The sequence below is a fragment of the Pipistrellus hanaki genome (assembly GCF_964339955.1).
Source record: "Pipistrellus hanaki genome assembly, chromosome: 14".
Classification (NCBI taxonomy): domain Eukaryota; kingdom Metazoa; phylum Chordata; class Mammalia; order Chiroptera; family Vespertilionidae; genus Pipistrellus; species Pipistrellus hanaki.
This window is the reverse complement of record NC_140516.1, coordinates 33,703,071-33,715,899: the sequence shown is the minus strand read 5'-3', so window position 1 is coordinate 33,715,899 and position 12,829 is coordinate 33,703,071. Positions and strand designations below refer to the sequence as shown.

At 45.4% G+C, this 12,829-nt stretch overlaps 1 protein-coding gene and 1 long non-coding RNA gene across 2 annotated transcripts in view; one reads left to right on the top strand and one right to left on the bottom strand.

The window, feature by feature from the left end:
- MYOF (myoferlin) overlaps positions 1 to 12,829 on the top strand; it is a 128,913-nt gene that overhangs the window by 21,139 nt on the left and 94,945 nt on the right. The window lies entirely within an intron of this gene.
- LOC311632205 lies at positions 5,615 to 9,688 on the bottom strand. Its single transcript, XR_014796731.1, has 2 exons — positions 9,159 to 9,688; positions 5,615 to 6,144 (listed from the first exon to the last, which is right to left on the bottom strand). It is a non-coding gene; the product is annotated as an uncharacterized lncRNA (long non-coding RNA).

Here is a 12,829-nt window from a genome sequence, read left to right as displayed (position 1 = left end):
GAGACGAGATCATCAGAACCTCAGTGCACGGTGTTGTGAGCCACAACACAAGCTTTGAGTTTCAGTCCTAATCAAGCAAAAATCCACTAGAGGGTTTTGAACATGATCTGACTTATATGTTAGAAGGATCACCCAGGTTTTCTGTGTAGTAGAAACCAGTTAGGAGGCAGGGAAACAATACCGGGAGACTGTTATGTGTTTATTTTACACCTGTTGAAACTCAGTGGGGCCCCTGGATGACAGCAGTGATGGAAGAGGACAAACCCCCACCAAGGCCCACGTTGGCACCTACTGTGAGCGTTTGGTGTGTACTTCCGGAGATAGGGTTGATGTGCTGTCTAGCTGGTCCTGGACATTTTTCTTTGCAATTTTGAACAACGAAAACGACAGTGGACCCTGTTATAAGGGTCCTTCTAAAATTGGGGGTTCCCGTGCATCTTGCTGAGATAGGTTGCACTTGGTGCCATGGTGTCTGCTGAGCAGGAACACAAAATGAGCAGCTGTGTCGAAACCGGTTTGGCTCAGTGGATAGAGCATCAGCCTGCAGACTGAAAGGTCCTAGGTTCGATTCCGGTCAAGGGCATGTACCTTGGTTGTGGGCACATCCCCAGAAGGGGGTGTGCAGGAGGCAGCTGATCGATGATTCTCTCTCATCGATGTTTCTAACTCTCTATCCCTCTCTCTTTCTCTCTGTAAAAAAATCAATAAAATATATTTTAAAAAAATTTAAGAAAATGAGCAGCTGTTCCTATGGCACGGTTGGAAAAAGGCAGATTCCAGGCCAAACCTGAGGCTGGTCTTCATTACGCTCTCAACCTTTCCCTCCCTCCTTCTGGGAGGTTTCCTACCCCTGACTTCTCCCAGCACTCCCTGTCCTCATTGCTGCTCCCGGCTCCCACTGGGCCTGCCCTCTGGGCCACATGTGCACCATCTGCCACTTCTTTTCCTTTTCTTCAACAAAACTTGTCTGTCCTGTGGCTCAGTCCTTCAGGGTCCTGCTGGCTGAAAGGAACTTTCCAGAAACAGATGATGGTGGAAGGGCTGCTAAGAGTTCACTGTGCTAACTTCCCAGGAACGATGACCTTGGGACTGAGATCACTATGACTTAGCTGAAGGAGTGGACAACGTGGGAATTCTGGGCCCCTGAGGCAGGATCATTGGGGGAAGTCTTTGGTCTTTTCTTAGGAGATGAGTCCTCAGTCCCGCACATTTCCCTGCTGGTGGTTTCCTGTCTTCCATGAAAGGCGCACTCTGTCTGCTCTGGAGTGAACACTGCGTGATAATGATGCCCTGGGATGCCTGTCCTCCTACCCTCCTCAGCCAGCAATTGTGACCTCTGGCCTTGTTTCCTCCAGCGAAACAATGCGTAGACGTTAGTCACATCACCTGCAGGGGGAAAAGTATACTCATAGCTGTGTGATTCTTCGAACTATTTGTGTGTTTTGGCCCCATCTCTTCTTCTTGGCTTTGCTACTAAAGCTTCGGCCCTTGAGGACTGCGCACCATTCAGTGTTGGAACGTTTTCCTCACCTGGAAGCACAGGGCGGGGGCACTGGATTTTTCTCCCAGCTTAAGGAATGTCTTGCCTGTTAACTTTCCTGTTGCTGTGGAGACAGGCTGTGCAAATACGTCTGCTGCTCTAGGCTCTCGCATCTGCTGCTCTGGGGCCTGTAAGCAAACAGGGCCAGGCTGCCTGGCTTTGCCTGTGTGTCCATGCCCACACCCACAGCGACTGTCCCATCCAATCCAAGAAAGCACAGTGCTTGTGTGTCACTAGCATCCCACCTCCGGCATTGGGAGAGGCTGGGCATTCAGTGCAGGCTCTGTTCTTCCCCACTTTATAGTCATCCAACCAGCCAGCCAGACAGAATGATGGCAAGAGAAGAGCCGGAGGAGCCTCTTGGTCACATGACGAGCATGAAATGATATTTTTAGCTGAAATGTCAGAGTGAAAGAATTTTCTCAGCAGCTGAAGAATGAGAGTTCCCTTCAAAACATGGCCAACAATCAATGAGGATTTAGGGAGTGCCAACTATGCTGAGCCTTTGAATGCATTATCCCATTTAATCCTCTTAGACTCCGTAGGAGGCAGGTCCTGTTTTTTCTCAGAGAGGTTAGTGATCTGCTCAAGGTCGCACAGTAGGTATGTGTCAAAGTCAGCATTTATATTTAGGCCTGTACTCTTTTTTTTTTTTTTTTTTTTTTTTTAAGGGTATGGTTTTATTGACTTTAGAGAAAGAGGAAAAGAGAGGAGAGAGAGAAAGAGAGAAACATCAATGTAAGAGAAACACTGATTGACTGCCTGCAGCATGCCCTCCCACCAGGGATCGAGCCTGCAACCTGGGAATGTGCTGACCAGGAATCAAACTGGCGACCTTTTGGTGCATAGGACAATGCTCAACCAACTGAGCCACATCAGCCAGGGCAGGCCTGTACTCTTGACTTATACACTGAACTGAAAAGCTAAAGGAACCAAAATGTAGGTGGAATGATTGGTTATCTTTTGGCTAAAATGGAAGTAATTTTTCTAATTGAAAAAAATAAAAGAACACTCACTATCTACTGGTAGTTCCTCCCTAGGTGAATATTTTAAGTAGGCATTTTTATACTATTGAGTACTAAAGCACTCATGCTCATGCCCCACAATGGACAAGATAAATTCAGACTATAGCTCATCTTCACCATGACCTTAAGCAGAGGTGAGATTTGAGGCTCAGAAGGGCTGAGCCTGGGACACTGATCTCTTGGCATCCTGGTCCTGTTGAACTCCACTTGAGTTCCTAAAGAAAAAAATCTTCAGGAACTTGGAAATGTAGGAATGAGAGATATTTACAAATGTGTGTGTGTGTGTGTGTGTGTGTATGTGTGTGTGTTAGGTTTTAGACAAGTACTCAAGGTTATGTGTGGTCCATGCATCTGCTTCACCTCGCTCAGCTTTCACCACCATCTGAAATGTTCTTATCAATTTACTTACTAATTTGGCCTTCTACTAGACAGGAAGGTCCATAGTCATAGTCTTCAATGCTTTAACACCAGCTCTTAGCCCGGCTCTTAGTAGGCCCTCAATAGTAACTGTTTGTTGAATGAATGAATGAACAAGTGAGTTTATGATACAACCACATCAACGAAATGTAACATTTCTAAAGAACCTTGCATCTAACAACTAGCCCACTGATAATGGGCCATTTATATGAATACTGTCCAGCTCAGCTCTCTGGAGCAGCTTTCTGATTCCAACTTAGGTTGAAGCTGCAAAGAAGTCAGAACATCACAGGGGTCGGATCACAAGAGAAACAAATACCTGTCCCAAAGATCATGCTGTTTTATGTGGAGCTTCTCCCTGACACAACAAAAAAACTAGATAAAATATATGTAACAATAGTTTTGGATATTGGAAATTGGCAGCACAGGATGGTGATCCCCGAGAGAGAGGGGAGATAACTGTGAGCATCCAATGTAATGCCCAGAGACCATTTCCAGGCTGCAGGGAGAGTGAACTCATCAGATCCACCCTGGTTGTCTCTCAGAGTTGGGAGGTGCAGATGGGAGTCTAGAGCCACACACACACACACACACACACACACACACACACACGACCCCTGATTACAGAGTTTTCTCTTTAACACTTCAATTGAGTACTGGGCAGTGAGGAAACTACTCTCTGAGGCAGGGAAAAGAGCCATCTGAATATTCCTTAAAACACACACAGGGCTAGGAATTGGTAAAGCTCCCACCAGCCAGAGTGGGAAACCTAATTTATGAGCATTGGGAGAGTACCCAGAAAGATTTACTTTAGCAATGTGAAAAAACAACCGATGTTTTATTATCCTAATGTATAAAAACCCTGGGTTGTAATGACCAAGGCTCGACCAACTGGAAGTCAGTGCAGTCAGCGCTCGGTTACTGTGGCAACCCGTTACTGTGGCAACCCAGCGCTGACTGCAGGCGCAGTGCCCCAGCACTGACTGCTGAGGGGGCTGCGAATCAGGGTCAGAGAGAGGCCTGACGAGAGAAGCAGGGGCTGATCTGTTGCCTCTGTGGCAGCTTTTGATCAGCATTTGCTTCTCTCTTTCTCTCCCGTCTGGCCAGCAGCCATGCCTCCATTTCTCTCCAGGCCTCCACCGGGGCTGCTGATCAGCCCCGCCTTTCTGATCAGGTCCTGTTGATAGGCCCAGAGACGCTGACTGGCATAGGAACCAACCAATTAGAACCAAATGTGGGTGTTGTGAAAAATCAATGGCTGCATAAGAGGCGGAACTTTTGAGGCTGACTGGCATAGAAACCAATCAGAGCCTAATTGACCAGCAGAGGAGAGTGGTTGGGGGTGAGATCAGGCCTGTAGGGGAAGGCAGTTGGGGGCAACCAGGCTGGCAGGGGAGGGCAATTAGGGGTGATCAGGCTGGTAGGCAGAGGCAGTTAGTGGCGATTAGGCAGCCAGGCAGGTTAATAGTTAGAAGCCAGCAGTCCCAGATTTTGAGGGATTGGACCTTAACTGGCAATTGGACATCAGAGAGGGTGCAGACTGGGCTGAGGGAACTCCCCCTCTGTGTACCGGGCCTCTAGTTAATAGATAATATTATTAGCAGGCAAGAACAATGAAACAAGTATTATAATTATATTCATATTCCATGGTTCAAGAAGGTAGAAGTATGCTTGAGCACGTTAAGTAGAGACATGGGAGATATAAAAAAGACCCAAATTGAACATCTAGTGATGCAAATTACAATGTCTGAGGTAAAAGACCATAATTATCTCCCTTAAAGTTTGCATTCCTAGTACTCTCATTTTTTCCTCCATGTGTGCACTTGTGCATTCAAACCACCATCACATACACCCCCACACAAACGCAGAGCAACGTTAGAAACATCATCTGAGTATCAGTCACTTAGCCAGGCAACTGATCTGCTGTAGTATGAGTAGGAGGGAGATGCCTAAGACCTAATAATGTGTCTAGGAGGAAATTCACCCAAGCTCTTGCATAAGTGGAGGTGTGGGCAAGTGGTCAGCTGTATGATCATGCGATTACTTTGGATTTTGGCTCTTTCTGCCTGTGTGACTCTTGGAAAGTTTCTTAATCTTTATAAGAGGTTGTAATACTTCCTCAATAAATGGTAGACTAAGGGCAAATGTCGTTAAGGAAAATTTTACTTCAGTTTCCTGAGGTACAACATAAGAGCTAATATCTTTTGTGGGCTTACCATGTGCCGGGCATTGTGTTAATGCTATTCCCCACATAATTGCATTCGATTGTTGTAATGACTCTGAAGCAGACTTATTTCCAATCTATGGATGAGAAAATGTGGCTCAGAGAGGTTCACCAAATCGCTGAAAGTCACCCAGCTCTTTGAGTAGAAACACAAGGATTTAATTTACACAGCGCTCAGACCTTCCAAGATTTATTCCGTGTGTGTGTGTGTGTGTGTGTGTGTGTGTGTTAGTGTGTGTGAGTGTGTGTGTGTTTGGGTTGAGGACCAGGGTGCCAGGATGTGACAGTGAGAGGACACACACACACACACACACACACACATACACACACACACACACACACACACACACACACACACGGTGGTACTGGGGGCTACCGAATTAGAAAAAGAAAAAGGACAAGTTTGGGTTGTGAAAATACTAACTCCCTGGGCCAGGGTTTTATTTATTTATTTTTTAATTAGAGAAAACAGAAAGACTTGTTTAGAGTGGAGTTAGTTGGTGGGAAACAGTGTGTTTTGAGAAATTTTCACTTCCTGGTATGTACACAAAAGGTCTTGTCTTTTGTTACATCTCTCCCAGCGATGAGACATTGCTATGTGTAAACAGGGGAGTGGATTTGTTCAGGCGGTCCCTATGACTGCTCCTTCTCCTCGTGTGGCTGGTGGTTGAGGCAGGCTTTCTCACTGGAGTAGGTCTTCGGCTGTGTGGGAATCTACCCCGGGAGCAGATGTCACTGCGGACTGGGATTCTCAGCTGTGAGTTCTACGTCGTTCCATCCTCTCAGTAGAGCGGCAAAGCTAGGAAAAGGTTAGAGCTGGTTTGGGCAGCTGTCTCCGGCTGGCGAGGCCGAAGCCCACTGTTTGTGGAGGCCAGTTAATTAGGTGCGCAGTCCTGCTGGCATCTGTTATCGTCTCTTAAGTAAACATGGCCGCAGCCCTGGAGAAAGACCAGAAGAGAAAGTCATTTCATAATGACAAGGGCTGTAATTATCTTCCAGTTGCACTTGGAGAACCATTTCTTAGAAGAGGGAGCTTTATAACCTGTAAATCATTTGTAAGGTCATTGGACCATCCTCAATGACATATCAGTTAATATAGTCATTCAGCAAATATTGGCAAATGTGTGCTGTGCATCAGATACTGCATTGGGGGGCAGTTTGCTTACATCTAAGTGGAGGGAACAGGTAATAAATAAACCCACATGTAGTACACCAGCTGGCGGTAAGTATGAGAAGAGAAGTAAAGTAGGGAAAACAGAAGAAAGCGATAGGGGGTGTGAGTGTATGCACATGCCTGCTGGGTTAGATATGGTTTTTGTTTTGGGTCCGTGTTATAATCAACATGAGGTGTAAGGCTTTGAAAACTTCACTCAGGTTCCACTAAATTGGATTTCATTAGAATGTAACTACAGCTTAAAGTTTACTTCTGGTCTAACCCTGAAAATAACACTTATTTCCAAACAGATTCATGGTATGTGTAGTGTGGAGGGTGGGGAAGGAGCTATTGGATGTATGTAAGAGAAAGGGCTGGCTTGAAGAATTTTGCACAATGATTGAATAGGAATGGATATGGGTAGTTACAATGGGTTCTTTTTAAATCTTCACCCAAGGAAAATTAATTTTTCCATTAATTTTTAGAGAGAGTAGAAGGGAGGGACGGGAGAGAGAGAGAAAGAGACAGAGAGGGAGAGAGAGAGAGAGAGAGAGAGAGAGAGAGAGAGAGAGAGAGAGGCATCGATGTGAGAGAGACACATTGATTGGTTGCCTCCCAGATGCGCTCCAACTGGTGGAGATCAAACCTGAAACCCAGGCACATGCCCTTGACCAGCAGTTGAACCCATGACCCTTCGGTTCAAGGGACAGCATTCCAACCATTGAGCCATACTACCCACAACAGGTTCTTACCTGTTCATTCATGCTCCCCCTGCCCATACCCCTGGGTAGGTAACACTGCCTTCCTGTGATTTAGGCCGTGCATGAGTTCAGATCAGCTTTCCCTGCAAATCCTGGCCTGGAGGCACATGCTGTTTTTTAGGTCCCTTTTTCTAGAGCAGGGTGTGAAATAATAATAAAAAGTGGCTGCTAAGCACTTTGCACGTCATCCTTTTAATCCTTACAACTGTCGAGGTAAGAAACATCCAAACCTGTAGAGGATTATTGAGAGTTTATTTGAGCCAAACTGACAATTACCAGGAACAGTTTGAGAAAACGCTCCTGAGAATGATAGTTTTGCAGCTTATGTTATAAGTAGAATCAAAGAAGGAGACATAGGGAGGAGGGATACATGAAATTCATTGGTGGCAGATTAAGGGGGCAGGAGAAGGCAAAGCAGGAAACCTCGGGGATTGGATAAAAAGTTAAAGGGAGAGACTCGTTTCTTTTACATTGGTGGGAATAGGATAGTTAACAATTAACATTTAAGGCACATAGAGGTGGTAGGTGGTGGTGGTGGTGGGGGCTGGGGGGCAAGATAACAATGAGGGGTTCCTGGTCTTATCCTGAGGGATCTGGAAAAGGAGATTACTCTGTCATTTCAAAGCTATGTTATCTTCCATGCAAAACAAGGACCTGCTCACTTTAGATAAAGATTGACCTGTGTCTCCCCTCCATGACTCACTTTTTACTCAGGAATTTTTATGCTCAGACCTTCTCATGTGGTTACTTTCGGTCTCCCAAGTTCGTAAGGCCAGCCGTGCAGGCCTCCCCTGAGCTTATCAGGTTTAGTATGTGGCCCCCTTTTTATCCACACCACAGTGCTATTAGGTAGGAGCTTTCATTGTGCCCATTTTTTCTGATGAGGAAACTGAGGCTCAGAGAAGTTAACCTATAGTACAAGGATGAGTACAAATTAGCCAGTTCTGCCTACCTCCAAGATCTTAATCCCTGTTATGCTGTCCACCTTACCTTATAAGGTCCCAAGGGGTGGATGGATTAATGATAGCCAGGTTTGGGAACCACTGTGTGGATCAGCGTTTATATATACATATTCTAAAAACCCCTGCCCCTTTTCAAAGAACAGGACAAAAATCTCTAATCCTGGTGTGATATTAGGAGAAGACGCCAGAGGAAAGGAGCATGTGGCTAGACCTGCCCCATAGATTTTAATCGACTTTCGTTTATATTTTGTTCTATTAAGTAGTTGGATTTCTATGCCCACTTTTCAGATAGGAGCCTATGTTATCATACTGAGTGTGCTTTTAAAGGTACACACACCCCTTCTCCCAAGATCCAGCTTTGGCAGCCGCTTTTCCAACCCCCAGCCCTCCACCCAGCCCTCCACCTTTCCCTGTCCCACTAAAACCATTGTTTCTCACACTTCCTGGGAATAAGAATTAACTAAGGAAAACTCTGCCTCAGGGTCCTGGGGATCTGTAACCGCCCGGCTATTCTGTCTTCTGTCCGGGGGAAGTCTGGGGAACCACATTTTGAGGCATGCTGTATGAACTAAGTCAGGGAGTGAAGATGGGCTGGCTGGAGGCTCTGGAGGGTGACCGGGAGGGCCCTTTGAGGTTGTGGTGCTGGGCTCCCCGGCTTTCTGCTGGGAGCCAGGGAGGAGCTTGCCAGATACTGGCCCAGGGGAGGAGCCAGCGTGGTGACAGTGCCCCCACCCTTCCCAAAGGCGACCAGGCCCAAAGGACCCAGAGGCTCCGCTGGCTGAGAGCCCAGTGCTGCTAAGAGGGGGTAGGTAGGGGTCCTGCCAGGTTTTCTGAGGGGACCTTGGAGCAGCTCAGAAAAGTATTTGTCCGCAGCCCCGCCGGGGACTGTCCTCCACCCCAGAGGATGGGAGTTGAGATGTCTGTAGGGGCAGACACAGTGCAGCAGCATGTTTCCAGCCTCCCACAGTTTTCCCTCCCTCCTCGTGTACTCCACGGGGCTGTGTCCCTCCTGCACTGGCCGCTCCGTATCCCCGAGCTCCCCGATTAAGAACTCCGCCAGCAGAGCCCTTACTCACCGCCGTGGCATGCGGCTGCTAACATTTGTGTCCACGCTAACGCTCTTTTTCAAACACACAGACTCTGTTTTAACGAGAGGGAAACACTTGAAGAAGTTCTTGCGCCACTAGGTTGACTAGTTTCCAACTACCCTTTTTTGTTCCCCCAATTTAACAGCTACGTTTCAAGTAGTTACTCCTCCTGCTTAGAACTAGTCCCACGGAGTCCCGACTGGAAACTGCATGGACAGGGATGGGACAGGAAGGGGCAGGGCTGGCTTTCTCTGCACCCCAGAATACATCTGCATTGTGTTCATTCCACCCGCACAGCGGAGAGCCACAGGGCTTTGAGAGTCTTTCACTATAAAGTTTCCTTCTGAGACGTGGCCCGTCTGTTTCAGTGGTGGGTGGAGTCCATGGGGAGACTCTTATTTTTCCACGAGCATACAGGGCAAAATCTCCACATCACTGCCACACTTTAGCATATTTATTGAATTAGTAATACGAGAGAAAAAGGGTTCTTGGTTCACTGTCATCTCCTTTAAAGGAAATTGGCTTGTGGTCCGACTGCACTGTCCTTATGCCCCGTGTAGGAGGCCAAGTCATGGTTTCCCAGACTCACAGTATTTTGTATCCAGGCAACGTCAGAGAAAACAGGCCAGGCCAGCCTGCATGCCTCCGCTCCTGCGGAGCTCAGACTTCTCCTCCGTAGGGGCTGTTGTCCTCGACTTATAGTGAAAACTCTTAGAAGTTATAACTGTTTGCATTTTTCTTCAGCTGAACCCAGCTGTTAGAAATATTTTGGAGATTTAATCTAAACACACTTATCTATACTTCAGATAAAAAAAAAAATTCAAGTTTTCTTTTACATTCCCTTCTCCTCTCCCCCCGACACAAAAGCATCAGACTTTCATGAAGAAAAGAAAATCATAAGAAACGGGGCTAAAGGTTTCTGAAGAAGGAATTGCAGGGAGGCTGTGTAATTGGATTCGTTTATTTTACTCCATGCCTGTTATCACCTTCTCTCATGGGGAAAAGAAAGCAGCAGATAGTGGTTGAGTCAGAATGAAGTTGTAAAGCCATTCAGGACCATAAAAGGCCAGCAGATAGGCTCTGTCTTTTAAGCAAGCCCAGTTTCTCCAGTCCCTATTGTCTTACCTATCACTCACTGTGTTTCACATTTCTGTCACTGGCCTAACTTTTCCTCCTGGCACCCTGTGTGAATTGAAGTTTGACTCACAACATTATAGACTAATACCTTTGAAGGCATAACCTTTTCCTAGTATTCTGAATTTCCATTATGGACCCATCTAGGGTACTTTTACCCCTAAATCAATGAACAAGGACTTTAAGACAAAGATTGAACATGATATGGTTTTCTAAATAGATATATGCGGAAGAGATTTTTAGAGCTGAGATGGGTTTGAGGAATGACTTATTTCAATCCACTCGATTGTAGGTAAAAAAAAATTGGCTCAGAGAGTTATGACTTAGCTAAGGCCGCGAAGGACGTTGGGACACGGTGTTAAGGCTAGAATAGGTTCTCAACCTGGGGCGATTTGGCTCACTAGGGGACAATTGGCAACGAGTAGAGTTGCTGGTGGGTGGGGGTCAGGGATGCTGCTGAACATCTGATAGACCTAGGAAAGTGTCCCCTCCACCCCCCTCACCCCCCCTAAAACAAGAGTGGTCCAGTTCAAAGTATCAGGAGTGCTGAGGTTGGTAAATGCTGGTCTAACCCCAGGCCATCTTCTTTCACTTCAGCGTTGTCCCAGCAAGCTGTACTTTCTGTTTTGTTCCAATACTTATTTATTGCTGGTAGAGATTCAGGTCATCTTGACATTAGCAAAAGCAGATCAGTATATGTTTAAGGGTGCAGTGTCATGATTTAAATCATAAAGTTAGGTTCTGAGTCATGGATTTGTGAGAAATAAAAGTCAGTGTGTTTCCACATCTTTCCAGGACAGTACCTGGAATAGACTCGCAATACCTGTCAGATGACTGACTGAAAGCTGCAATTTGCACATTTTGTTCCTCTTAAAAATTCAACTAGACAAAGCCTTGGCTTACTGCCTTGTTTTTAAAACATGGAGAGACATTCTCAGGCTCACACCAGGTGGGGCTAAATGAGATTTTGCCAGGGACTCTCACCTTGTATTGGAGATTTACCTGTTTCATCTGGTGCATAAGGAGTCATGCGTAGGTGCTTGTCCTCAATATGCCAGGGGAATAAAAATTCAAGCGAGAAGAAACAATGGGTACATAAAATCTAACAAACACACTGAGTAAATGTCTGAAAATGTTTTCTGTGAAGGTCCTATCAGTTCTCAGCATCGCCTGAGAGACCTGATTTCTCTATTGACATAAAAGGGCTGAGAAGCTCACTTATCCCTCAGAGACAGAACTTTCTTTCCTATTGACATTAACTGACTCTACGTGTGATATTAGGAGAGATTAGAATCCATCAGGGTTGTTGAGTATCTCTTCTGGGGTTCTGTCCAAGAAAGTGTACTCTGTCCAAGAAACCATATGCAAATGGTTCACATCATTGGATCATTTGGTGAAACAGGATGCCATGGCAACGTTCTGGTCTTGCGCAATATAATATTAATTACTAGTATTTCTCCTGCTGAATGTATGTGGTTGGGTGACAGACCCCAGATTTCCTATTTAGTCCTATTTCTGAGTCCTGACTGGGGGAGGAGAATACGGGTATATGTCAGTTCAAAAATGATGCACTTGGGTTGACATCAACTTCCACTTCCTGATTTTTTTTTTTTAAAGAAAATGTACTGCATTTCAAAATAAAATGAATATCTTTCCATAACTTGAACTTTTCTGATTATTTTTGCTCGGAGCCCAGAGTTATGTGTTATACTCAACTACAGCTTCTTCAGTCTGTGTTTATTATTATTATTATTATTATTATTATTTTTTTTTTTTTTTACATAACGAATCTCTTTGATCACTTTGAGGACTTGATGTTTGTGTTGTAGTATTTTTATGCTAGTGATATTCCATGCTATTGCAGCTGCTACTTACTGGTATATGTTGCTGCAAATGTAGATGAGGTGTAAATAAATAACATGTTAAAAATCTTACTATTTCTCTTTCCCATCTTCGGTATCCATCCTGAGAGCACACCCCTGGGCTCTCTTTGCTTTTTGATTGCATTTCACAGAGGGAACTTTTTAAGTTCACCCAGTCTCATATCCTCCTGGTGTTATCACCCTCACTTTATAGACTATAGTCTATGGAGAAGAAAGAGAAGCTCACACATCCAACTTTTGAATGCTGCTCCCCAGTACATGGGGTACAGGTAGCCTTCTAGGTAAACTAGCAGCCTGTTTACAGTTCAACCTCTGCTTGGGGGGATGCTTTTGTGTGGGCAAGTTTTATGGCTCCTTTCAAATTTTCACCACAGAGGAAGGTTTGAATCTTTTCTTGCTCTTCTCTCTTCCAGGATTTGGGGGTGTAGGGGGCTGTATTCAGTTTTTGCCTCTCACCCACCCATCTCATCATGACTTGATATTTCATAGGCACCATAGTTAGACTCTTGAAATGACTACTTGTTATGGAGAAGTGATGGCTGATACGTAATGTTGGCGGCCAAGTTACCCTACCAGGGTGAGAACAAAATGGCCCACGTTTCATTAGGAGTGATTTCATTGATAACAGGTGGATAGGAAGGA